The sequence below is a fragment of the Chiloscyllium plagiosum genome, unplaced genomic scaffold (assembly GCF_037043375.1).
Source record: "Chiloscyllium plagiosum isolate Xiang-an unplaced genomic scaffold, Cpla_swu_hap1 HiC_scaffold_24, whole genome shotgun sequence".
In the NCBI taxonomy this organism is placed as follows: Eukaryota; Metazoa; Chordata; class Chondrichthyes; order Orectolobiformes; family Hemiscylliidae; genus Chiloscyllium; species Chiloscyllium plagiosum.
In genome coordinates, this window is record NW_028270162.1 from 23,174,730 (window position 1) to 23,201,127 (window position 26,398).

Below are 26,398 nucleotides of genomic sequence, written 5' to 3' on the forward strand. Positions count from 1 at the left end.
TGACATTGTTTAGCAGAAGAGTATTGAACACAAGTTTGCTGTCTCACATTACCATCTTGTACACCAAAAAAAATCCCACATATAATGTACAGGTAGTTCTCCTATAACGTGTGTTTGTTAAATGCAATTTGGTTATAACGCATTTAGTGAATCGCGTTACTTTTTTTTATATAAAGCGACCTCCCTTTCACTGTTACGCGATTCCATCCCCAAACTTAGTTGAACACTAGAACCCAGCCTCAGGGTTCAGCTAAAACAGGAATGTAATCAGCTCTGCAAACCTTGAAACTTAGCTTGAAACTGGGAATTGTAGTTTACATGTAGAAGGAACTTCATTTCAAACCTGGGGGAGAATCTTATGGAGGACTGGACTTGAATGTCACATGGTTAGTTGGCTCACGCGCTTTCTGGTGAAGTGCTTCATGAAAGGTACAGTGCTGTAGTCAGTTTAATGTTAGTGTTTAAATTTACAGCAGGATTTCATTAAAGTGTATGATTCAAAGATTTAATTAGATTGTGCTATCATTTGTGTTCGTCTAACTAGTATTTTTGTTTTGATTTTTACTGATATTTTTTGGCAACTCACTTCTAACCTTGTTTTTTTCAAAGGCCCCATTATTTATCTTGCGCGATTTTCTATAATACTATTGCGCGGGAACACAACAATCGCATTATAGGAGAACTACCTGCATAAATAAAACTGAGCATCTAATATTTATTGGCATTATGTGCTATCCATAGAGTTATATAATGACAATCACCAAAAACACTGGCTTCATAAAATATCTGCTAGAGCAGTGAAACAACTTGATTAATGAGAAACTTCAAGCATTTAACTGGAAAGGTAAATGTATCCTCATGTTTCTGGTGTGGAAACATCTCATCAGCTTAAGTGGTATAAAGTTCGTATTGACTGTAAACTGCAAATTGTTGTGAAATGGAAGGGATTTGGCTGGGACTTTAGTCTGGAAGACAGACAACCTGTGAAAATCAGTGTTAGCAAGGCTCCCCAGTTTAATTCCAACTGTTGGACCATTGCCACTGATAGCAAGGCCTTGACTGCCTCCTAACTGGGAGTGGGCGGTCACTTCAGATAATTAAAAGGCCATGTGCCAGACCAGTCACTAGCAGAGCAGTACCCCAGCAATTTTCTGGGAGGGCTTTTTGGTTCCTGAATGAACCATAGTCCAAGGCAGGGCCCACCACTGGGAAAGTGACTGGTCTCATTTCTGCCATTAGAGGATTACCTCTCTGATCACTGGGCCCCAATAAACAATTAATTTTTTCCTTCCTCTCCACAAAGAGGCCTCAAAATGGAGGCACACTCTGCTTCTATCAGCTGCTGTCAGAGATGCTATCAAAGATGCAGAGCTGCCAAACTTCGGATTGAGTCAGCAGCATGGGGTGTCAGGCTGCAATCCTGAATCAGATGGCAGTCCTGATGACAGGCTCTCAATTAACCGTGACCACAGGGATTGTAACTATGGCCTGGTTAGCTATCCGTGTGACTCCGGACCCTCAGGCAGACCTGTTAGCAGGACATACCTCATGCCGGAACATCACAGATTGAAATTAGCAGGTACCACGTTATGGGTATCACAGAGATGTAGTTGCAAGGGGATCAGGGCTGGCAACTAAATATCCAAAGATACCTGACCAATTGAAAGGACCAGCATTTGGGCAGAGGGGTCAGGGTTGCTTTGTTAATAAGAAGTGAAATTAACTCGATAGCAAGAAGCAATTATATGGTCAGAAGATGATAGAATCTGTGTGGATAGAGTTGAAGAACCACAAAGAAGTGGTTGTGTATGGGCTTCCTAATAGTTGTCAAGAATAGAAATGAATATAAATTTATTGTCATGTGTACTTTTGCATGAAAAATGCAGTGAAACCTTTTATAAGTTGCCCACCACAGCACCTACAATGACAGAAGTCATACATGAGAATAAAAATTGTAAAATTAAGACCCAATTCATAATAGTTCAGTTAATGGGTACTGGGCTCAGGCGGGCCAATTTAAGGAATGATGGGATCCCTTGAAAACACAGCTGAGACAAGACTGCCGTTCCAGGATGAGAACACCACGCTGGGCTGTTGGAACACTGGGCCTGAAGCCTCCCCTGAAGGAGACCGCCAAGCTCGGCTGAGACCGCCACACCTGGATGAGACCCCCGACCAGGCAGCTGAAACACCTGGATGAGACCCCCGACCAGCAGCTGAAACACCTGGATGAGACCCCTGACCAGGCAGCTGAAATACCTGGATGTCGAAGATGGAGCCAACTCCTACATCGGGTCTTCATCTCCATGCTAGGACGAGACCACCTCAGAGTGAGGTGGTGCCCCTTTAGAACTGAGAAGAAGAAGGATTTCTTCAGCCAGAAGGTGATTAAGCTGTCGAGCTTATTGCCATAGCAGGCTGTGGAGGCCAAGTCTTTGGATGCATTTAAGACAGAAGTAGATAGGTTCTTGATTTTTAATGGAATCGAGGATTATGGAGAGAAGTAGGAGAATGGGGTTGAGAAACATATCAGCCGTGATTGAATGGGCCTTGCAGACTTAATGGGTCGATTTGTATTATTATGCTCCTATATCTTATAGCCTTATTGCCATAATTGCTGTGTGTATGAGATGGTTTCTGAATTTATAGAATATATGAAAACTGTATGATCCATTGTGTGGTAGTTAGCTAACTATACAACTCAGCGTTAGTTTTATTGAATAAACAGTGACTGTGCAGTGTTTTGTCTATTATGCGTTGACGTTGTAACACATACGTGATATTTCCAGCAATGCGGTCACAGACTTAGCGAAAACATTCTTGTTACTGTTATCATTAGCCCCAGTCAAATCACACAATGCTATTGTTGCCATTCTGAAAGTCAAGTGTCATCATCAAGAACTCAAACGTTAGACATATTAAGTGCAAGATGATGGACCAAGAGGCTGTTTTATTATGTGACAGACCAAACTTGTTAGGATCTCATTATAATTACCATCTTATTTCAGTACTTAAATGTACAGATCCTTTGCTGGTTTGACATGGCTGCATCGAAAGCAGTTCTGCTAAGTATTGAATTTGAAATACCCTCCATGGTTTCTGTGAACAGTATTTTAGAGGTGCTTTGTAGTTAACGTCTAGTTAGTATCTTCGGATCATCATCATCTGACAGAAGACAGAACCTCAGCCAAAACGTGTATAAGATGGTGCTGGCAACAGCACCGAGCCCTCTTTACATTGTCAATTAGGCTAGATAGGACTTGAGTCCCGACCTGTTAAAACACTAATCTGTTTGACCTTCCCTGTCCAAAGAAAAATTAGACTGGTTCATGACCAGTGCTCCTCCAGATCTTTTTATCTGAAGAGGCATCCAAAAATACCTATGTTTATTGATAATTTTTGTTTAAATAAAATTAACACATTTATGACTTGAATGAATGGGATTGGGCTTAAAATTTAATGGAGATGGAAAGCTTTTATTATCAAAGTGGAGAATATTAACAAATGGGACATGATTTACTTTTGCATTCTGAAGAAACACTGGACTCAAAATGTTAACTCAGCTTTCTCTCCATTGATGCTGCCAGACCTACAGTTTGTTTTTTCAGATCTTCAGCATCTGCTGTTTTTGTTCTATTATGATTTATTTTTAGTTGCCTGTGACCATATAAACTGATATCAGTTTGATACTAGAAAAATCTGAGTTCAAGCAAACCCCCTCACACCAGCATGATTTTTAAAAGTTGCTTTTATTTGATTTTATTGCTGTCACATGTACCTAGGTACAGTGAAACGTTTTGTTTTGCGGGCAGTACAGGGAGAACATAATATACAAGGATGTACAAATCATAGGGTGGGACAGAGCAAAGCATACAAATTTATAGCACCACAGGAGGTGCACAAAAGCAAGACCAACATTAGATTTGAAATTAGAGAGGTCCATGCAGCAATCTGATAACAGCAGGGAAGAAGCTGTTCTTGAACCTGTTGGTGTCTGTGTTCAAGGTTCCATATTTTCTGCCTAATGGAAGAGAATTTTACCTGGGTGGAAGGGGTCTTTGATGATGTTGGCAGCCTTTCCACGGTAACAAAAAGTATAAATGGAGTCTATGGATGGGAGGTTGGCTTTCATGATGACCTGGGCCATGCACACAATTTTCTGGGGTTTCTTACAGTCCTGGGCAGATCAGTAGCCATACCAAGATAGAATGCTTTCTATGGTGCACTTGTAAAAGTTGGTGAGGGTCTTTATGGGCATGTCAAATTACAGGTGCTATCTCTGAAATCATATCACCAGTTTCAAAACAAAGTCAGCTTCCTGCTTTGTATTTGCAGTCATTTGGGGAATCTTTTATTTTCTTCGTCTGCATTGGACCTGAAAGCTCAAAGGTGAAAACAACTTATTTTGCAGTCTATTGGATCTCCAACTTACTATGCAGTGGAATAGGATAACACAGGTCTGTTTCCTTAACCTATGGGTGCAAAAGAGGTCAGAAGCTTTACTGAAGGAGATGGGGAATTATTTTGATGAGAAGACTCTGTGCAACTTTTGTACTGGACAATTGGGCAATGTAAACTTTTGATAAACATATGATCATGGATATGTTTAACAAGGAGAATATGTAGTGGCAGGTGAATTTAATAATATTGTTGTGGGAATTTAAATTGTGATTTTGGCATTATTTTAGAGACTTTTGCTGATAATTGGCTGAAAGACTGATCTTTGCAAAATGTAATTTTTCATTATTGTAGTTAACAGTGCACTTGGTATTTTGTGCCACATAACACAAGATGTATTAGCTACATTTTGGATTTTTCATTTTTTTTAGCTGTCCTGGAAAGTTAGTAGTAGTGAGAGATTCTATTTAGTATTGCAGTTGTCAGGCTGAATGACTTATTCCTCTTTATGGTAGAGGATAGATTTATAATAGTCCTGAATGGTCTGAGTGACTCTTGAATAGTTTGACTGTGTTGTGAGGATGTGCTAGTGGGCAAAGTTTTACCAGCTGCATGCAGGTCACCTTAATTGCATACAGTTCTGGTCACCACACTACCAGAAGGATGTGGATGCTTTGGAGCGAGTACAGGAAAGGTTTATCTGGACGTTGCCTGGTATGGGGGACTTTAGCCAAGAAGAAAGATTGGATAGACTGGGTTTGTTTTCACTTGATAGAAGTTAATAAGATTGTGAATGGCGTGGATAGAGTGGAAAGTATGAATCTATTTTCCCAGGTGGAGGGGTCAATTCCTCAGGGACACAGGTTCAAGGTGCAAGGGAAGAAGTTTAAAACAGATGTGCAAGGCAAATATTTCACACAAAGGGTGGTGAGTGCCTGGAACGTGCTGCCAGAAGAGGTGGTGGAACGAGATACAATAACAGCATTCAAGAAGCAACTGGACAAATACATGAATAGGAATGGAATAGAGGGATATGGATCCTATAAGTGAAGACTTATGGACTTATTATGGAAGGGAAAGATGTGTCAGCGCAGGCTTGGAGGACCGAAGGGCCTGTTCCTGTGCTGTATTGTTCTTTGTTTTTTTAATGGCGAGCAGTGGGAATCTTTGAGAGCAGTGTACTGGAGCAGCAGCATAATATATTTTTGCCTTCAATCAATCTTGCTGGAGGTGAGTGAGAAAAGGAAGTGGCTATTTGCCTGGAAGCAATGGGTAGCTAAAATTTGGGATCACTGTTAAGATCTTACTGGTGGCGAACAGGTCTCTTCTGCAGACAAACCCGAGTAGATCAATGGACGTCTGGTGGTACGCCTGGTGGGTGAAATCATCTGCTCCTGAAGGTGGTGAATATGGCATTAGAAGGGGAATTAATTAAGTGGGGTTGTTGCTTACCCTAAACTCGCTGCCACTTTATCATCATCAGAATGATGTCCTGGGTAGGAAGGTTAAAAAATCAACCTTCTAGCCCCACCACTAATTTGAGACCTTGAAATCTTAATTAAAAACCAGTTAAGAGCCTCCACCTGCTCCCATTGGGTTTAACACAGCAGTAGGATGGTCTGTCACCATGTAACTTGTTATCTGGGCAGGTGGATTGGTGGTCCCTTGGTCAAAGCCACAGTGCTAAATCGAGGGATTGGACATAGGGCATGAAAGTGACCACCAAGAGTGACCCTCTGCTGTTGCTTCCAAATGCCCTGCCCTCCAATCTCTGTAAACCCTTACCAGAGAAACCCCTTTACTGCACTTTCCTGAGTCCTGGATCCTACACATCCTGGAAATCTGGAGATGCACTTCCTCCAGGAGCCATGGCTTTCTCTGTGGTGTTGCCAGTGGCAATTCTCAATGGATGGGACCTCTGGCTTGGGGTCTTAATTCTAGCAGAAGGCCTGATGCTGTTCTCATCACTGCCTTGAAATATGGTTCGGGAGGCCTTCCCTGAAAGAGGCACCACAGGTTTCTCTCCAGCAAGCTGATAAAACCCCTAGCCCCTTAACGACTTGCTGCCCCTGCACTTTAAATCCATTCCCATCTTTCTGGCAACCTCTAACTTGCTTTTAAACTCAACTTCTGAAAACCTTTGGGCAGCATTTTACTGCCTTTAATCTGCAACTGCTGAGAGAACATGAAACTTGAAAGAGAATCTAGATAAACTTGAAAATGAAAGAGTGCAGATACTCATACTATTGCCATTCAATTGCAGAGGGTTCTAATCCTGTCATTGCATCATTCTACATTGTCCATTGGGATTCAAGTTTAGGAAATCATCACTGACTCAGTTGATAGGTCATATCTGGAGGTGTGTCTGGTAATTTCCAAGGAGAAGCATCCTGTGGTATCTTCACTTAAAAGGAAGCTGCTGAGGAAGAAGTGTGACCTTGTCATCATGTAACATAATGCAGAAATGGTCTTAGCACCTTAATTTACTGATCTCATGGGTTCTCAGTAAAGTATTTAGCTTTGCCTGAAATGAATTCAACTCTGCTATCTGGCAAGTATTCTTCTATCAAAAACAAACGGAATCTGACCAATTGAAATTTCCAGTATTGTTGGTGCTTTTTGACAAGTTAATGTTTGGGAGCTTTTATCCATATGTGGGTAATAGCTAGTATACTCTTCCCCTTAACTGATACACACTCAAGCCTCAACCCCAATTTCATATAAAATGGTGAGGATCACATGAATATCTTTTGTGCTTCTTTGCCCTGCACTATTTTCTTTCCTTCTTGGAAGCGATTTTCAAAGATTATCTTATGTTTACAGTCAATATTGATCTGCCTGGATTCTGCTTTAATTGAACAAAAAGCAATTATGGAGTGATGGCTAATGTCTGAAATGCACTGAAGCCATTTCAAAATATTTGAAGATAGTTTACCAATGACAGACTGCTTACTGCTGTTGCTGAAATTTAACCAGTAACCCATTGGCATTTGGATCAATAGACCCAGAACTTTATTGCAACTGCTTGCATCCTTCAATCATTTTCTCATCCATTTTTCTCCCTGAGGATCTGCTTCTCTATTTGGCTTATTAGGTCATCTGTGTCAGAGTTAAGCTGAACATGCACTTACAACAAACACGTTTATCTGTAAAACTTGATTTTATTTGTTCGAAATAAATATGCTTGCAAAAATATGCTAGCGATGAGCAAACCAGGTTTCCCATACCCTTATTGCGAGTAGATGGTTCCTTCTGTGTTTACACTTGGTGACAGAATCCAGATGATAACAGCAGAAGTAGTGCATCATTACTGATCCTCTGTCTAAACTCTTACAGAATACTCAGCTATAGTTGCAGCAGTTCTTCTATTCTTGTGACTCACTCTCTTGCAACCGTAACAGTTCAGAAGAACCTCGCCTAAGGTCAGCATTGTATTTGTGTTGCTGCTCAATTAGTGGTTTATGCAGAAAAATAGGGTTACACTAAGAGGCCAGACCAGCAGATAGGGGATAATCCTGCCATCATGAGATCTGTTTCATGATCCCAACAAGGAATGGTTGAAATTCACACCGTTCAGGGGCAAATTATATCTTTGTAACTATCTGCCTTGAAAATTATCGATACCCATTGATATTTTTACATTACTTACATGGCATTGACAGAACAGCACATTAAATCAGGTAAAATGTCCCAAGGAAGTTCATGGAGACATAGTCAAAACACATTTAGGCTGCCTCAACACATTAGGCTAGTTGACCACAAGGTTGGTTGGAGACAAGCTTAAAAATGAAAGAAAAAATTATAAGCGTTTCGGGAGGGAATTTCTGAAAGTGCAGCCCCCATTGGTAGAGTTCCTAAAATCAGCAATGCAGAAAAGGTCCAAATTGGAAGAGCTTAGAGATCTCAGAGAGATACAGAGGAGGTTATAGAAACAGCGAGGGATAAAGCCTTGGAAGAATTTGAAGACAAGATGAGAATTTTAAAATGGAGGCATTTCCTGTGTGGGTGCCATTGTCGACCTTCCAGCACAGTGGTGCTGGATGAACAGGATTTGCAACTTTGCACATGGACAGCAGAGTTTTGACTGAGCTGAGAAAGATTCAAAGTTGGATGCTGACCAGGAAAGAGTTGTAATATTTAAATCTAAAGTTAACAAAGGCATGGGTGAAATGAGGTATATGTGGTGTTAAGTAGATGGAAGTAGCTGGTCTTTGTGATAAAGTGGATGTGTGTTTGGGAGTGTATATTACTATCAAATGTAATACCACTGTTGTAGCTCACATAGTTGATAGGGAAAGGGCTGAAACATTAATGGTATTATTTCCTATATGAAGAAAAGCCCCAAGTTCTACTAGCAATGCTTAGGAACCACAGATGTGTGGAAAGGAAAGAACAAATTTTAAAAGGTGCCTTGTGCAGAATGACTGAAAAGGAAAAATGTTTTTGGGAATCACAGACTTCTGCGTGATCCAGAGCATTGGCAATAATATGTAATATTCTTGAAAGTATCCTTGTCCCAGCTGCATTTATACCTTTGTATTTCAGTAATAAGGTTAGCTTGTTGGTTTGATATTGAAATTAATTGCTGTAAGATTTGTTGAAAACTGCACAAACCTTGGTTTAGATGATTTTGAATGCATGCAAGTGAGATTTCTGAATTCTCTAATGATGTTAGCATAAGGGCACAATAGTAACTTACTTTACAGTACTGTAATTATTCCAATTTGCAGTGATCCCTTACAGCTGCTTTAAGCAGGAGTGGTTATTCCCTTTAGATGCTAGATAGTACATGATAATGCCCCAGTGTTACTTTGTCTCCTTTTCTCTGGAGCACCAGCTGCACTTTCTTTAGCATTTGTCCTCCTCTTCTCCAGATTGCTGTATCAGATAGCCCCCTGTTACTTATTTTAACCTCCTCAATGGAATTTAGAACATAGAACATTACAGTCCTCGATGTTGCGCCGATCTGCCATACCAATCTGAAGCCCATCTAACCTACACTATTCTATGTATGAATTTGTTCTAAAGAATTTAGTTTCTGTATGATGTTTGTAATTCACTTCAAACTTTCCTTTTATTCCTAGCTTCTTGCAACAATTTTTGCAATAGCATTGTGTTCTAATATGAAGTGCTTCATTATTTGCAAGATATTATAAAATTTCCCATGTTGTTGCTGTACATTATCATGGTGTTTTGTTTCTTAAGAGACATTTCCCCCTTAGCTTCATTTTCTTGCAGGTTTTCTTAAAGTAGAAAGCTTGCTTTTGAGAATGGAGGAAGCTTGCCGTTTGCTTAAATTCAGTGTTTAGCCCAGCAGTGTGTAAAGCGAGACACTCCACGACGTTTATACACAAAGGAGTGTACACCCTGGAACGCAATAACATAATTGTGTCTGAAGCTGCCAGTTTTAATCTTGAAGATCAAAAGCGACCACATGGAAAAGAGCTTTTATATAGCAGAGGGAGACTCAGCTGTAGATGCTAATACAGAGGCCTCATGGTGGATATTGTGGAGGAGTTTTTATTCTGGCCCAGGAATGATATCTGGTTCGTGTTACAATCCAGATTATTTTAGTTCAACAAATTACCATTTTTGTGCAGTTAGAAAGGACAATTTTGAAATTCCTGTTCCTCATGAAACTGAGAATAATTAGTTTGGAGGGCACATTAAAATTCTATGGAATTGTACTTTGAAATACAATAGGAATGAATAAATTGTGATGTTAAGGAGTCAAATGCCTTTGCTGTGTTTCCCTGGCATTGCCTGTTGAGTAGGCGTAAAGCATTGCAGCACATAATTATCTTATACTGGAACCTTATTCTTAAATTAATCCTTTTTGTTATGTCAGTCTGCAATCATAGAACCTCTTAAGTTTAACCACCCACACTTTCTTGCATCGCATGGTGGCCAGTCCTCCTTGTAAAGTGCTTTGGCATTGACTCTTGTTCTGTTGAAGGCAGCATGTAAAAGCAAATTGTTGTTACCTTAAAATCTAAATCAGCACATAGTGTTTGATTTAAGGATGCAGGGAAGAAAGACTGCAGGTAACAGGAGATTGAGTTCTGAATTGGAATTGCAAGTATAATGCAGCATTTTCATGCACTTGATCCTGATTTAGTTCTAACATCTGTACATGTTTAGCAATAGTACCATGTTTCGTCTGTTCTAAAGTTTTGTATGTAACAAGATTATTTGGATTATCAAAGTGCTTTTAAAAATTAATATACAAGTCAAAATAAATCCCATCAAATCTGCATGTATAAGTTTTGTAATTTGTATAGTTGTACCACCACCACTAATAGGAGTAAATGCTTAAGGGGTAAAGAAAACTTAATAAAAACCTTATAGCCTAAAGTACACTATCTGTATGACAAGCATGTATAATTCATTCATGACTTAATCACAAGTAAATGATTGGCCTTTTACTCTTGGGAAATGGCTCTGATAATTAGATCATTTGATTGTACTCTGACGTCATTGTGTTTTATAAAAAGGCTACAAAAAGCTTTTAGATTGAATTGGTTTGTTGTATGACCCTGATAGGGGAATGCAGTGAGTGAAATCTTGTCATGCTGGATTAACCTTCTATCAGGCAGGTTAGAGACATGTTTTTTCCACACTCTTGCTTTCTCACTGTCCCAGTGCCTTTTATTTACAATTCCTTTTCTCTCTTCCTGTTGCATTTTGGGGATTTTGATGGTAAATGTTTATGGAGTCCAGAATTGCTATCTTTGTATTAAAATTTACTGAAAAAAAGAAATCTGTAAAAGTTTATAGGAAATTAAATAGCACAGTACTTTTTTTAAACATAACAACAAGTATATCTTCAACACTTATTTGAGTCAGAAAGTGCTTCCAGTTTGAAACTGCAATCTTCTGACATGACCATTTGATGTGTTGTGCAATCAATACACTGTCCTTTTTCATACTATCCCTTTTTCCTCATTCCTGGAATGTCGCTGGCTAAGCCAGTATTTATTTTCCATCCCAGAGGGCAGTTTGGAGTCAACCACATTGTGGATCTGGAGTCACATGGAGTCCAGACCACGTAGGGATGGCAGTTTCCTTCCCTCAAGGACATTAGTGAACCAGATGGGTTTTTCCAACAATCGACAGTGGTTTCCCAGTCACCATTGGACTCTTGATACTAGACTTTTATTGAATTCAAATTAGGTCTCACCAGTCCAGTAAATGACTCCTAACTCTATTGTGAATGGTTTGTTTGTTACATTCCCTTAGTACATGCATTAGAATAGATCATTAGAATGTTATGTATTATTTTAGACTTATAAATTGTTTTTGCTACACTGCCACTCTCCTATGGAGCAATTGCTCAAAATTGCAGTTGGGATAATTATCAGACGATCTTGGCTTGCTTGCTGGTATTGGTAGAAAGAACAAAAAATCTAGTTCCCTGCTCCTTTTAAATCTTTTATGTTCACGTGAACCACTTGATCAGTCATTTGGGTGTTGGTTTAATGCTTCACCTTATGAGAAAGCACATTTCAGCAATGTAGAACTCTCTTGGTACAACACTGAAGTGTCAGCTTAAATTATGTGTTCAATGGAGACTTAAAGCTGCAACCTTCTGACTCAGAGGTGTGAGTACATGCATCTGAGCCAACCTGGTATTTAAAGCACAGAATAACGAAATTCCCATTGAGACTGGTGGAATTGAAACAGCTTGCCATGCGTTTCACTGTCGTGTCAGTTTACCTTCCTTTGTGCGCTCTCTGTAAAGTGTGATATCAACCATAATGTTTCGTAAGTGTGAGATAGGAGAAGAAGCACTATTATTTCTTACACAACATTCTCATCACTGTACTCATCATCCATTTGCTAAGGGTAGCAAATACATTTTCATTGAAGTTTTTTTTAAAAGAACCATTTTTAAAAGAGACTTTTTTCAGATTGTTTTTTATATTTTGTGGCGATCAAATATAAATCAGTCCCTATTTGATCAATAATGTAATAAATCTCTCCCATTTCAAGCTGACTGCACTTTTTGCATGGACGCAGTCCTGATTTTTCTTTAATTCAGTTCTCCTGTCTACTGTTATGCAGTTTTGTATTCCTGTCCACCTCATATTATAGATGTTCAGGTGATCAGCACGTATTTCAATATAAGAAGAAGGACAGTGGTATGTGGGCATGGATGGGTTTGTAGATGGTGTTCTTAATCCATAAGGAGATACTGAATCCTCCATTTCACATAGCACTAATACAGATCAATGTGACCAATCGTTGATGCTCATATATAACATTCTTTCAAAATTTTACATGAACATACCAACTCATTGTAACTCTGGGCTCCATTGATCACAGTTTACACTAGAATTCCGCAGCCCAATGTGTTCTATTGACATTTCTAAATAAATAAAAATGTACATTCATTGTACTGTAGCTATACGTTCTTTGGTTACACAGCACTTTAGAAAGTAGAGCATTCTATCTTTTATCTATGGTACTGCAACAAGGTCTATTTTACATTGAAGTGCTCATTCTTTGTTATTTCTGTTTTCTGCAAATGTTTCTGCAGTCTCACGATTCCCTGACCTATATTTTCTCTGAAACTTCTTTGGCCCACTGAGCTTTTCAGTTCTGCTCTGCTATTCCATCACTCTTCCAATTCGTCTATCTCCAGGGGTCATAATTGCCCGTGACGATCTCCAGATCTCAGTTCCAGTGTCCACCACCCTCGTATCTCATTTGCAGGTGTGCTTGTAGCGAAGGTATGGACAGAAGGTCTTAGGATATATCCATCTGCTGAATATGGCCTGGCCAAGAAATACTGCAGCTGTCCAGAATTCAGATGTTGATGAGATATAAAATTAGATACAGATTGCCTTTCTCTGGGGTCAGAAACATATCCCCTTTTAAATAAACATACTAGTAACTTCTATTGCAAAGTAAGGTAGTAAGTAATTTATTGGGACTCCAAAAATATATTGCACTCCACAAAAAGACCTTGTCATTAACAAAGTTTCCGAACAAAATTTCAGCAGTCAACTAGAGAAGCCCCCATGGAATTCCTGACGTAGCTCATTCTCTATGTTATGATTTAGAGATGCCAGTATTGGACTGAGGTGTACAAAGTTAAAAATCACACAACACCAGGTTATAGTCCAACTGGTCTAATTGGAAGCACGAGCTTTCTGAGCACCGCCCCTTCATCAGATGGTTGGTTGTCTCTCAGTAACTTCTGGAAACAATGTAGTGGAGACCCCATTATGTAAAAAATATTTAAATTAATTTATTGACTCAGTGGCTACATGCTTGATGCAATTGTGCATTAAGCTGTACCAACAGAGAAATTCCTGCAAAGTTTATTCTTTATCGAGAAGGTAAATTCCCTAATGCTAGCCAGTTCTATAATAGAATTGTTCCCAGAGGCTCTGCCTTAGGCAAGGGTGAACTTAGCCAGGTCATATCCTGATCAGTATCCAAGTGAACTCTTCTGAAAAATTTGCATCTACCGTTAGCACATTGGGTCTACATTTGGGCTCCTGATGTTGACCCATGATTTTTGTGCGAGCTTGTGCTGAAGTCTTTAGAATGGATACAAATAAAGTTTAAAAGTCTAAATTCAATATATCGGCGTATGCAGAGAGCTTTTCGTAAATTGCATTCAAGTATCAGAAGCAGCTTATATTTTTAAAATACACATATTTGCAATCATCTTGGTGGAATTTCTAATTAAAAGAATGAGAAGACTTTTTTTAAATCTATTTATCTGTATTTTGTGAAAATTCCATCAAAAGTTTAGGAAGAAAACATGTCATTACCTTGTCTTATAGCCATTCAGGAATTGATTGTTTGTTCCTTTAGAAGAGACACAAATGATTGTTTGAGGAGAAAGTGAGGTCTGCAGACGCTGGAGATCAAAGCTGAAACTTTATTGCTGGAACAGCACAGCAGGTCAGGCAGCATCCAGGGAACAGAAGATTCGACGTTTCGGGCACATGCCCTTCTTCAGGAATGAGCAGAGAGTGTTCAGCAGGAGAAGATAAAAGGTAGGGAGGAGGGACTTGGAGGAGGGGCGTTGGAAATGTGATAGGTGGAAAGAGGTCAAGGTGAAGGTGATAGGTCGGAGTAGGGTGGAGGCGGAGAGGTCAAGAAGAAGACTGCAGGTCAGGAAGGCGGTGCCGGGCTGGAGGGATTCGGCTGAGACAAGGTGGGGGGAGGGGGGATGAAGAAACTGGTGAAGTCCAAGTTCATCCCCTGTGGTTGGAGGGTTCCCAGTCGGAAGATAAGACGCTCCTCCTCCGACCGTCGCGTTGTTGTGGTTTGGCGGTGGATGAGTCCAATGACCTGCATATCCTCAGTGGAGTGGGAGGGGGAGTTGAAATGCTGTGCTACAGGGTGATTGGGTTGGTTCGTCCGGGTGGCCCAGAGGTGCTCTCTGAATCGCTCCGCAAGTAGGCGGCCTGTCTCGCCAATATAGAGGAGGCCACACCGGCTGCAGCGGATGCAGTAGATAATGTGGGTGGAGGTGCAGGTGAATCTGTGGCGGATATGGAAGTTTCCTTTGGGGCCTTGGAGAGAAGTGAGGGGGGAGGTGTGGGCGCAAGTGTTGCACCTCCTGCGGTTGCAAGGGAAGGTGCCGGGAGTGGAGGTTGGGTTGGTGGGGGGTATGGATCTGACAAGGGAGTCGCGGAGGGAGTGGTCTCTACGGAAAGCTGATAGAGGAGGGGAGGGAAATATATCCTTGGTGGTGGGGTCCGTTTGGAGGTGGCGGAAGTGACGGCGGATGATGCGCTGTACATGGAGATTGGTGGGGTGGTAGGTGAGGACCAGTGGGGTTCTGTCCTGGTGGCGGTTGGAGGGGCGGGGCTCAAGGGCGGAGGAGCGGGAAGTGGAGGAGATGCGATGGAGGGCATCGTCGATCACGTCGGGGGGGAAATTGCGGTCCTTGAAGAAGGAGGCCGTCTGTGTTGTGCGTATTATAAGGACCAGTTCAAAATACGCACAACACAGACGGCCTCCTTCTTCAAGGACCGCAATTTCCCCCCCGACGTGATCGACGATGCCCTCCACCGCATCTCCTCCACTTCCCGCTCCTCCGCCCTTGAGCCCCGCCCCTCCAACCGCCACCAGGACAGAACCCCACTGGTCCTCACCTACCACCCCACCAATCTCCATGTACAGCGCATCATCCGCCGTCACTTCCGCCACCTCCAAACGGACCCCACCACCAAGGATATATTTCCCTCCCCTCCTCTATCAGCTTTCCGTAGAGACCACTCCCTCCGCGACTCCCTTGTCAGATCCATACCCCCCACCAACCCAACCTCCACTCCCGGCACCTTCCCTTGCAACCGCAGGAGGTGCAACACTTGCGCCCACACCTCCCCCCTCACTTCTCTCCAAGGCCCCAAAGGAAACTTCCATATCCGCCACAGATTCACCTGCACCTCCACCCACATTATCTACTGCATCCGCTGCAGCCGGTGTGGCCTCCTCTATATTGGCGAGACAGGCCGCCTACTTGCGGAGCGATTCAGAGAGCACCTCTGGGCCACCCGGACGAACCAACCCAATCACCCTGTAGCACAGCATTTCAACTCCCCCTCCCACTCCACCGAGGATATGCAGGTCATTGGACTCATCCACCGCCAAACCACAACAACGCGACGGTCGGAGGAGGAGCGTCTTATCTTCCGACTGGGAACCCTCCAACCACAGGGGATGAACTTGGACTTCACCAGTTTCTTCATCCCCCCTCCCCCCACCTTGTCTCAGCCGAATCCCTCCAGCCCGGCACCGCCTTCCTGACCTGCAGTCTTCTTCTTGACCTCTCCGCCTCCACCCTACTCCGACCTATCACCTTCACCTTGACCTCTTTCCACCTATCACATTTCCAACGCCCCTCCTCCAAGTCCCTCCTCCCTACCTTTTATCTTCTCCTGCTGAACACTCTCTGCTCATTCCTGAAGAAGGGCATGTGCCCGAAACGTCGAATCTTCTGTTCCCTGGATGCTGCCTGACCTGCTGTGCTGTTCCAGCAATAAAGTTTCAACAAATGATTGTTCACCATTCCTGTTCTTTAATAGTGAAAATTTGTCTGAAATCTAATTGGCATTAAATAATGTTTTCTGCCACCAGATCATGTGTGGTTCAATGCAAGCACATATAGTCCCTTCATTTTAATAAATGGTTTGTAATAAACTTCATTAACAATGGGTCCATAATCTAGATTACCCGATAAAGAAGTGAATTAAATATTCATGTACATGAATTTTCAGTGTCACATTGGGTTTTGTTTATATTGTTTTCTTCATGGCTGGTTTTCTTATAAGGGCCCTGAAAACTGTAATGAGAAATATTGTTCAGAATTAATTACAGCCATATTCCATTTAATTAGAAACTGTTACTAAAAATATAATTAATGTGCTTGAATATTGGTTTGGCTAGAAGTAAGTGGGTTTTCACATTTAAAGATCTTGAGATTTTGTGAGGGCCAGCACTTGATGGTATGAAAAAAAGACTTCTGTGCTGAAACTAAAAATAGACTGGATATGATAGTCTCAGCAGTAAGAGTGGCTGAGTCTTCAGTATATTTAATGAGTCTCTGGGCACTGTGCTGTCAAGCACTTTAGTGTTTATAGTAAGTAGGCTTCAGCGTTGGTGTCCTTTGAAGTTTATCATATTTAGTATTCTGTGAGGGGAGGAGATGCCTGTCTTTGTGTCTTTAACATTTGGTGTGCCTTAAGTATCGACTTGTGTGTCTCCACACATCATGATGTTCCTGACCAAGAGGGCACAGATTCTGGGAGATATCATGGTTCTCTTTGCAGTGCGTGATAGGGTTGATCACCAGTGCCAATATATCTTGGGTGGTGTAGGTCTGGCAGATGGGAGGAGGCTTGGGTAAAAAATCCAATGTAGCTTTAAGGATCAAGTGTAACTTGAAATAAAAGTAACAGCCGTTTGCTTAAGTAATTCAGTGAATGATTAGACAGTCTGAAATGATAAGGGCTTCTTGTACTAGACTGATGCCAAGACAGCAGGGTGGGATGCTGACTCAGTTGTCTGGGGGACTTGATGTTGCATGCAATAATTCAATATAGTTTGTGTTCATCTTTTACTGCAGCTAGAGTAAAACATCAATGGATGTGAACAATTGGACATTATAAAGGACAGAAAAAAATTAAAGCTATGATGTCATATGGAGGTTGTTCTATAAAGAATGCTTCAGCTGATAGGGGTGTTAATTGCACAGATTCCTCTTTGTTAAATTGAGAAATAAACCACACTAATGATCAGTGGTACTGATCTGACCTGGTCCATTGAACTTCGATTGCATGCTGTGACATTGCTAAGTAACGGTTAGTACAAGTGAACACTTGACTCAGTTGCATATTGGCATTCACATTTATTGTGGAATAAAAGATTCCTAGCTCTTTTTTTTAACTGGAATCTGATCCATGTTGACCTGAATTGAATAATTTGAGTAAGGTGTGTTATGGCTTCAATCATTCTACATTGGAATAGTTAATAAAAATTAAAGAAATAACTAGAGACAACTCTAAATGGTTACATTGGCACCAAAGCCTTTTAATAATTTGGTTTATGGAATTTGGGGATCACTGGCTAGGCCATCATATATTGCCCATCCCAAATTGACAAACAGGGCAGTTATGAGTCAACCACATTGCTGTGAATTTGGAGTCATGTGTCGGTCAGACCAGCTAAGGACAGCAGTTTCCTCCCCCTTCTTAGTGAACCAAATGAGTTTTTCCAACATTCAATAATGGCTGCATGATTATCGTTAGAATGTGTTAATTCCAGTTTTTTAAAAAAATTGAGTTCAAACATTGCCATTTACCATGGCAGGCTTTGAAACTGTGTCCCTGGAAAATTGCATGGGTCTCTGGATTAATAATCTAGTGATAATATTACTAGGTGAAAGCCAGTGACTGAAGAATGAAACTTTTAAGCCTTCAGAATGTTCCCATTTTGATTATGTTGCACTAATTATGGTATTTTTAAGTGGATTGATGAAGTCAAACCATTTCTTGTATGACAAGGCACCCCAATCTTCAACGCAAAAGGGAAAGTCCCTTTTACTGTGGCTCCAAAAGATTGTCATGTCTTAGAATTCACTGAAGACTACTTTACATGGTAATTACTAGCAGACTTTATGACATACTCTAAATGCTTTTATGATGATAATCAGTTGAGATGGGTTATTTTTTCTGCCTTTTTAACATAAATTATGAGACAAACATCAGTGTCCATTGAAGGTGATTGAGAGAATTAAATTGATGACACTAAAGCTGTGCCCACACCTCCTCCCTCACCTCCATCCAAGGCCCGAAAGGAGCCTTCCACATCCATCAAAGTTTTACCTGCACATCCACTAATATCATTTATTGTATCCGTTGCTCCCGATGCGGTCTCCTCTACATTGGGGAGACTGGGCGCCTCCTAGCAGAGCGCTTTAGGGAACATCTCCGAGACACCCGCACCAATCAACCAAACCGCCCCGTGGCTCAACATTTCAACTCCCCCTCCCACTCTGCCGAGGTCATGGAGGTGCTGGGCCTCTTTCACCGCCGCTCACTCGCCACCAGACGCATGGAAGAAGAACGCCTCATCTTCCGCCTCGGAACACTTCAACCCCAGGGCATCAATGTGGATTTCAACAGCTTCCTCATTTCCCCTTCCCCCACCTCCTCCTAGTTTCTAACCTCCAGCAAAACTGTCCCCTTGACTTGTCCGGACTTGTCCGACCTGCCCAGCTCCTTTTCCACCTATCCACTCCACCCTCTCCTCCCTGACCTATCACCTTCATCATCTCCCCCACTGACCTATTGTACTCTATGCTACTATATCCCCACCCCCACTTTCCTCTAGCTTATCTCTCCACGCTTCAGGCTCACTGCCTTTATTCCTGAGGAAGGGCTTTTGCCCGAAAAGTCGATTTCGAAGCTCCTCGGATGCTGCCTGAATTGCTGTGCTCTTCCAGCACCACTGATCCAGAATCTGGTTTCCAGCATCTGCAGTCATTGTTTTTACCCTGTTACCAGTAATACCTAGATCAAAGAGTAGCACACATTCAACGAAATTAACCATGGGACATGGAAGTGAGCAATGGTTGCTTAACATCTCTGCCCCTGCCCCTGCCCCCACACGAATTGTCTGCTCTACTGTGCCTGGCATTGATCACGAACAATCAGCTTCCTCCACATTTCTGATGATTCAGTGTTATTCTAAAAGATTGTGGGCAGCACGGTGGCATGTGGGCGGCATGGTGGTGCAGTGGTTAGCACTGCTGCCTCACAGCGCCAGAGACGCGGGTTCAATTCCTGCCTCAGGCGACTGACTGTGTGGTGTTTGCACATTCTCCCCGTGTCTGCGTGGGTTTCCTCCGGGGTGCTCCGGTTTCCTCCCACAGTCCAAAAATGTGCAGATTGGTGAATCGGCCATGCTAAATTGCCTGTAGTGTTAGGTGCAGGGGTAAATGTAGGGGAATGGGTCTGGGTGGGTGTGTTTCAGCGGGTCGACGTGGACTTGTTGGGCCGAAGGGCCTGTTTCCACACTGTAAGTAATCTAAATCTCTATAGATCTGCTTACCTCTAACATTGTTTTCAGCTTTGAAAAAGATATACAGTAATATCCTTATCCATAGTTTACATATAACTGCTGCATTCTATAAAATTATTAGTGGTCTGGTTAACATTTTTAGATGATTGTTAAACACAAAATTGTGGCTACATGGAGCTCGTGATAGCCCCAGTATTCAAAATGTGATTGAAACACGAGGCTAGAAATGATAGATCAGTTAGTTTAACACTTGCAGAATGAATGATAAACAAAAACATTAGATGAAACAACAATAATACTTATACTTTACATATCTTAATAGAATTGTCTCAAAAAGTGTATTATCAATGACACAAAATACTAGTTACAGATACACCATCACTAAATTGAACATAGAGAATTACCTTTTCTTAAAATCAAGTTTTGGTGTCATTTTGTGCTTTCTTTCCAGAAAACAACATATGCTGGAGTTCACAGTGAGTCAGGTCGCATCCATGGAGAGAGAAAAAGCTAACATTTTAAGTCTAGATGGCTTGAGTGGCTTTTGTGGCTTGAGTGTTGTGAATTCTTGGAGAGAATTTTGAGACTGCAGGGTGGGAGCTGGGGGAAGTGGGAGCACAAGTGAGAGTTGGGAATGCTGTTGGTGTGGTAGAGGGAGGAAAAGACCCGTGAGGTCAGGAGCCTGTTGTAATGGAAGCACAGCTTCTGTAACTTGGTCAGAGCTCTATGAAGCCTCAGAGCACACAATCCCAAAATTTCAGTTCACAACCCCACTTTGGGAATCTGTACACCAGAAGTTGAGGTCCAAGTTTCTTTTCTATTTTGGAGTAAGTACATTGGTATTTCTCAAAGAAAATGTAGTACCTAATGCATACATGGCTGCAAATTTCTTATCTTTTTATAACTGGAAGGATATTCATTAAATTATACGCTACACTGTTTCCAGTCCTCCCATAATCTCTCCCTCCATTGTGAACTCTCTTAGATATATTCAGTACCATTCCTTAATACATGTCATGTCTCATGGTCTCTTGACTTCTATGATGTAGATCACACACGAGTACATAGGGATAGACATAGATTGTTCAAACTATCGTACTTATTCCACCCTTTGATAAAATCATTGTTGTTATGATTGTGGTCCCAACTAAACTTGCCTGCTCCAATACTGCTTTGATATCCTTGTAGTGAGCTGAAAAAAATGTTGCTGGAAAAGGGCAGCAGGTCAGGCAGCATCCAAGAAGCAGGAGAATCGACGTTTCGGGCATGAGCCCTTCAGGAATGAGGAATGTGTGTCCAGCAGACTAAGATAAAAGGTAGGGAGGAGGGACTTGGGGGAGGGGCATTGGGAATGCGATAGGTGGAAGGAGGTTAAGATGAAGGTGATAGGCCAGAGAGGGGGTGGGGGCGGAGAGGTCGGGATTAACGAGTTCAACACGCGGCGAGACATAAAACAAATCTTCCGCCGCCTTCGCCTCCACGGGTACTTCTTCAACCAGGACTCTCGCCCACCCTCTGACGACCCCTTCTCCCGCCTCCTACACACCCCATCCACCTGGATACCCTGTGCTGGCCTCTTACCCAACCGCGATGTCTTCATAGCCAACTGCCGCCGCGACATTGACCACCTCAACCTCTCCATCCCTCTCACCCACTCCAACCTCTCACCCTCGGAACGTGCAGCCCTCCACTCCCTCCGCTCCAACCCCAACCTCACTATCAAACCGGCAGACAAGGGAGACGCGGTGGTAGTTTGGCACACCGATCTTTACATCGCTGAGGCTAAACGCCAGCTCGTGGACACCTCCTCCTACTGCCCCCTTGACCATGACCCCACCTCCCACCACCAAATCATCATCTCCCAGACCATCCATAACCTCATCACCTCAGGGGATCTCCCATCCACCGCCTCCAACCTCATAGTCCCACAACCCCGCACCTCCCGCTTCTACCTCCTGCCCAAAATCCACAAACCTGACTGCCCCGGCTGATCCATTGTCTCAGCCTGCTCCTGCCCCACCGAACTCATCTCTGCATACCTCGACACGGTCCTGTCCCCCTTAGTCCAAGAACTCCCCACCTATGTTCAGGACACCACCCATGCCCTCCACCTCCTCCATGATTTTTGCTTCCCTGGCCCCCAATGCCTTATCTTCACCATGGACATCCAGTCCCTATACACCACCATCCCACATCACGAAGGCCTCAAAGCCCTCCGCTTCTTCCTTTCCCGTCGAACCAACCAGTTCCCTTCCACTGACACCCTCCTTCGACTGACTGAACTGGTCCTCACCCTGAACAACTTCTCTTTCCAATCCTCCCACTTCCTCAAAATCAAAGGAGTAGCCATGGGCACCCGCATGGGCCCCAGCTCTGCCTGCCTCTGTTGGATATGTGGAACAGTCCATCTTCCGCAGCTACACTGGCACCACCCCCCACCTTTTCCTCCGCTACATCGATGACTGTATCGGCGCTACATCGTGCTCCCATGAGGAAGTTGAACAGTTCATCCACTTTACTAACACCTTCCACTCCGACCTCAAATTTACCTGGACCATCTCAGACTCCTCCCTCCCCTTCGTAGACCTCTCCATTTCTATCTCGGGCGACCGACTCAACACAGACGCTTACTATAAACCGACCGACTCCCACAGCTACCTAGATTACACCTCCTCCTACCCTGCCCCCAGTAAAAATGCCATCCCATATTCCCAATTCCTTTGCCTCCGCCGCATCTGCTCCCAGGAGGACCAATTCCAATACTGAACAACCCAGATGGCCTCCTTCTTCAAAGACTGCAATTTCCCCTCAGACGTGGTTGACGATGCTCTCCACCGCATCTCCTCCACTTCCCGCTCCTCCACCCTTGAACCCTGCCCCTCCAATCACCACCAGGACAGAACCCCATTGGTCCTCACCTACCACCCCACCAACCTCCAGATGCATCGTATCATCCTTCGTCATTTCTGCCACCTCCAAACAGACCCCACCACCAGGGATATATTTCCCTCCCCTCCCCTATCAGCGTTCCAGAAAGACCACTCCCTCTGCGACTCCCTCGTTAGGTCCACACCCCCCACCAACCCAACCTTCACTTCCGGCACCTTCCCCTACAACCACAAGAAATGCAAAACTTGCGCCCACACCACCCCCCTCACTTCCCTCCAAGGCCCCAAGGGATCCTTGGTGGGCGGCACGGTGGCACAGTGGTTAGCACTGCTGCCTCACAGCGCCAGAGACCTGGGTTCAATTCCCGCCTCAGGCGACTGACTGTGTGGAGTTTGCACATTCTCCCCGTGTCTGCGTGGGTTTCCTCCGGGTGCTCCGGTTTCCTTCCACAGTCCAAAGATGTGCAGGTCAGGTGAATTGGCCATGCTAAATTGCCCATATCTGTTAGGTAAGGGGTAAAGGTAGGGGTATGGGTGGGTTGCGCTTCGGCGGGGCGGTGTGGACATGTAGGGCCGAAGGGCCTGTTTCCATACTGTAAGTAATCTAATCTAATCTAATCCGTCACAAATTCACCTGCACCTCCACACACATCATTTACTGCATCTGCTGCACCTGATGTGGCCTCCTCTATGTTGGGGAGACAGGCCACCTACTTGCGGAACGTTTCAGAGAACACCTCTGGGACACCCGCACCAACCAACCCAACCGCCCTGTGGCTGAACACTTTAACTCCCCATCCCACTCTGCCAAGGACATGCAGGTCCTTGACCACCTCCATCGCCAGACCATGGCAACACGACGCCTGGAGGAAGAGCGCCTCATCTTCCACCTAGGAACCCTCCAACCATAAGGGATGAATACAGATTTCTCCAGCTTCCTCATTTTCCCTTCCCCACCTTATCTCAGTCCCAACCCTCAGACTCAGACTCAGCACTGCCTCCTCGACCTGCAATCTTCTTCCCGACCTCTCCGCCCCCACTCCCTCTCCGGCCTGTCACCCTCACCTTAACCTCCTTCCACCTATCGCATTCCCAGTGCCCCTCCCCCAAGTCCCTCCTCCCTACCTTTTATCTTAGTCTGCTTGGCACACCCTCCTGATTCCTGAAGAAGGGCTTATGCCTGAAACGTCGATTCTCCTTCTCCTTGGATGCTGCCTGACCTGCTGCCCATTTCCAGCAACATTTTTTTCAGCTCACTACAAGGATATCAAAGCAGTATTGGAGCAGGCAAGTTTAGTTGGGACCACAATCATAATGATTTTATCAAAGGGTGGAATAAGTACGATAGTTGCGCTTTTCCAGCAACACATTTTTCAGCTTTGATCTCCAGCATCTGCAGTCCTCACTTTCTTCAAGTTGATTTTATCCTTGTAGTGACCCCACTTCCTCACCTGGAGTTCTCTGCCCAAAGGCAGATCGGATCCACATTGGCAAAACCTAGCCCGTGGGACATGCGAGGAGGCACCTCCAGAATCCAACTCAGCCAGAGGGGGTGACTGAATCCGCTGCTGTCGGTACCAATTTGATCCACACCAGCTGTTTAGCCACCTGACCTGGCAAACAGTCCAAGTTGGTTTGGTGACTACATGTTTACATCGTGCTGGAGCTATATGTTGTGTTGGCAGACAGACCGATTTTGGCTGACATCACATGGCTGACTAGGAAACTCTCCTACTCTTACCCCCTGCCTTTGGCATATGTCAAAAAAGATTTAAGTTGAGGCGCAGCCTGTTTTGTTAAATTATGAATGCACCTTGCTTGACTGACAAGTCCTGGAATGTGAGTTGAACATGGACAGGGAGGTTACTGTTGTGCTGTAACTTTGAGCAACACATTGCCCTCTGTCAAAATAGTTTAGTTCTTCAAGATCGAAAAGAAAACACCTGGCGATATATAATACCATGTGTGCATGTAGACTGGATATTATCTATTGTTGTTTGCCCATATTGTCTACTTGAGTAGTCAATATTTAACATTTTGGACTATCAGACATCTCCTTAAACTCCTACCTGCGCCTTTGCTTCTGCTGCTTCATTTTGTCTGCTCCATTCCCACCTTATCTGCAACTATAGAATTAATCATCAGTATTACTACTGTGAACAGGCAATTCAGCCCCTCGAACATGCTCTGCCATTCAGTACAATCATGGTTAATCTCATCTCTGTCTCAACTCTACTTTCCAGCCCATTTTCATAACCCTTCAACTCATTGCTAATTAATAATCTGTCTATGTCCTCTCCAAATGTACTTGAATTCACAGGATCCACCACATTCTGAGGTAGTGAATTCCACAGATTCTTTGAGAAAAATTAACATTGTGTTGAAAGCTTTCAATTTTATTTGGGGTTCACAGAATTGTTGTATTTTGGAACTGTATCTTTAAATTAATGGGTAGAGGTCAGATGACCTGTTCTGAAGTCAGCTTGGTAGTGTTTATGACTGTCATGTAAGCTGATGGCAAAAGGAGGCATCAGTCTGCACAATGGTCAGACTCTGTGTCTCCCAAAGTCTCAATAAGGAATGAAAGTATCAACAGTTATGATGTAAACTATCCATTCACTAAAGATGAAAGAGAGTAGGGGTGAAGAGTTGCTAATCAGCATTTGTACCTGAATGCAAGGCTAATGTGCTTCATGGGGAAGGTGCAAAGGAATCCATTTTGAGGTCAGGTTACAGGCTTCCCTACAAACCAAAGAATCATACAAACAGATCTGAACATACACGTCCTCAGCAGATAGAAGAGGCTGATTGACTTTGCAAACCACGACAGGTAAATGTTGAAATATGTACCCTTTGGAAGCAGGCCTGTGTTATCAGAATTGTAATTCTGTGCTGCCTGACAAGTATAAAGCAGGAACATACTTGTCTCACGTTTCATGGAAAAGTTACATACAAAAGTAATGTTTAGTCTGTGTTTTTAGCAATTTGTTACAAAAAATCTTGACGTATAATCTATGTAATATATTTTGAGCTATTCACTGGAAGATTAAATATCTCGCTATTATTCTGTAGCTTTGCACGCATTATAATATGCTGCTCCTATCTGATCCTTGAACATGCACAGTGATTTACAATAAGGAGTAACATCTTACAAAAGAGGAGCTGGGAGTTATTGGAAATGTTTGGAAGTTCCCAGTATTTCAAGAATATTTATCTTCACAGGCAATGAAAGAAAGGCTTTTAAAAAGCATAACTGCAATACTTAATTTAAAACATAATCAATATTATGAGCATGAATTAATAATTAATACTTTGACTTGTTATCATTAAGGATTGAATTGATTGAAGCACTGTGCCTGATGCTGTAGATGTTCAATCATGCTTCCTGTTCTGGACTCCTACATATTCATTACTGCTGAGTTATTAAAGACATTGAAATAACCTGTTGCTGTAAAGGGCATGTAGCTTAGTCTTTGCAATAACGCAATTATATAGGACAGTTTGTCTTGTTATTTCAGAGTACTTTTCAAAATGTCATGTGGACATTCCCTGAACTGCTCTCA

At 42.9% G+C, this 26,398-nt stretch overlaps 1 protein-coding gene across 6 annotated transcripts in view; it reads left to right on the plus strand.

The window, feature by feature from the left end:
- Positions 1-26,398, plus strand: part of ttc28 (tetratricopeptide repeat domain 28) — a 774,630-nt gene that overhangs the window by 399,733 nt on the left and 348,499 nt on the right. The window contains exon 1 of one of the 6 annotated variants that reach the window (XM_087999990.1): positions 21,244-21,263. The exons of the other annotated variants lie outside the window; for them this stretch is intronic. The gene's annotated coding sequence lies outside the window, so the exon portion shown is untranslated. Of the gene's footprint in view, positions 1-21,243; positions 21,264-26,398 lie in introns of those variants that run through there. 6 annotated transcript variants of the gene reach the window in all.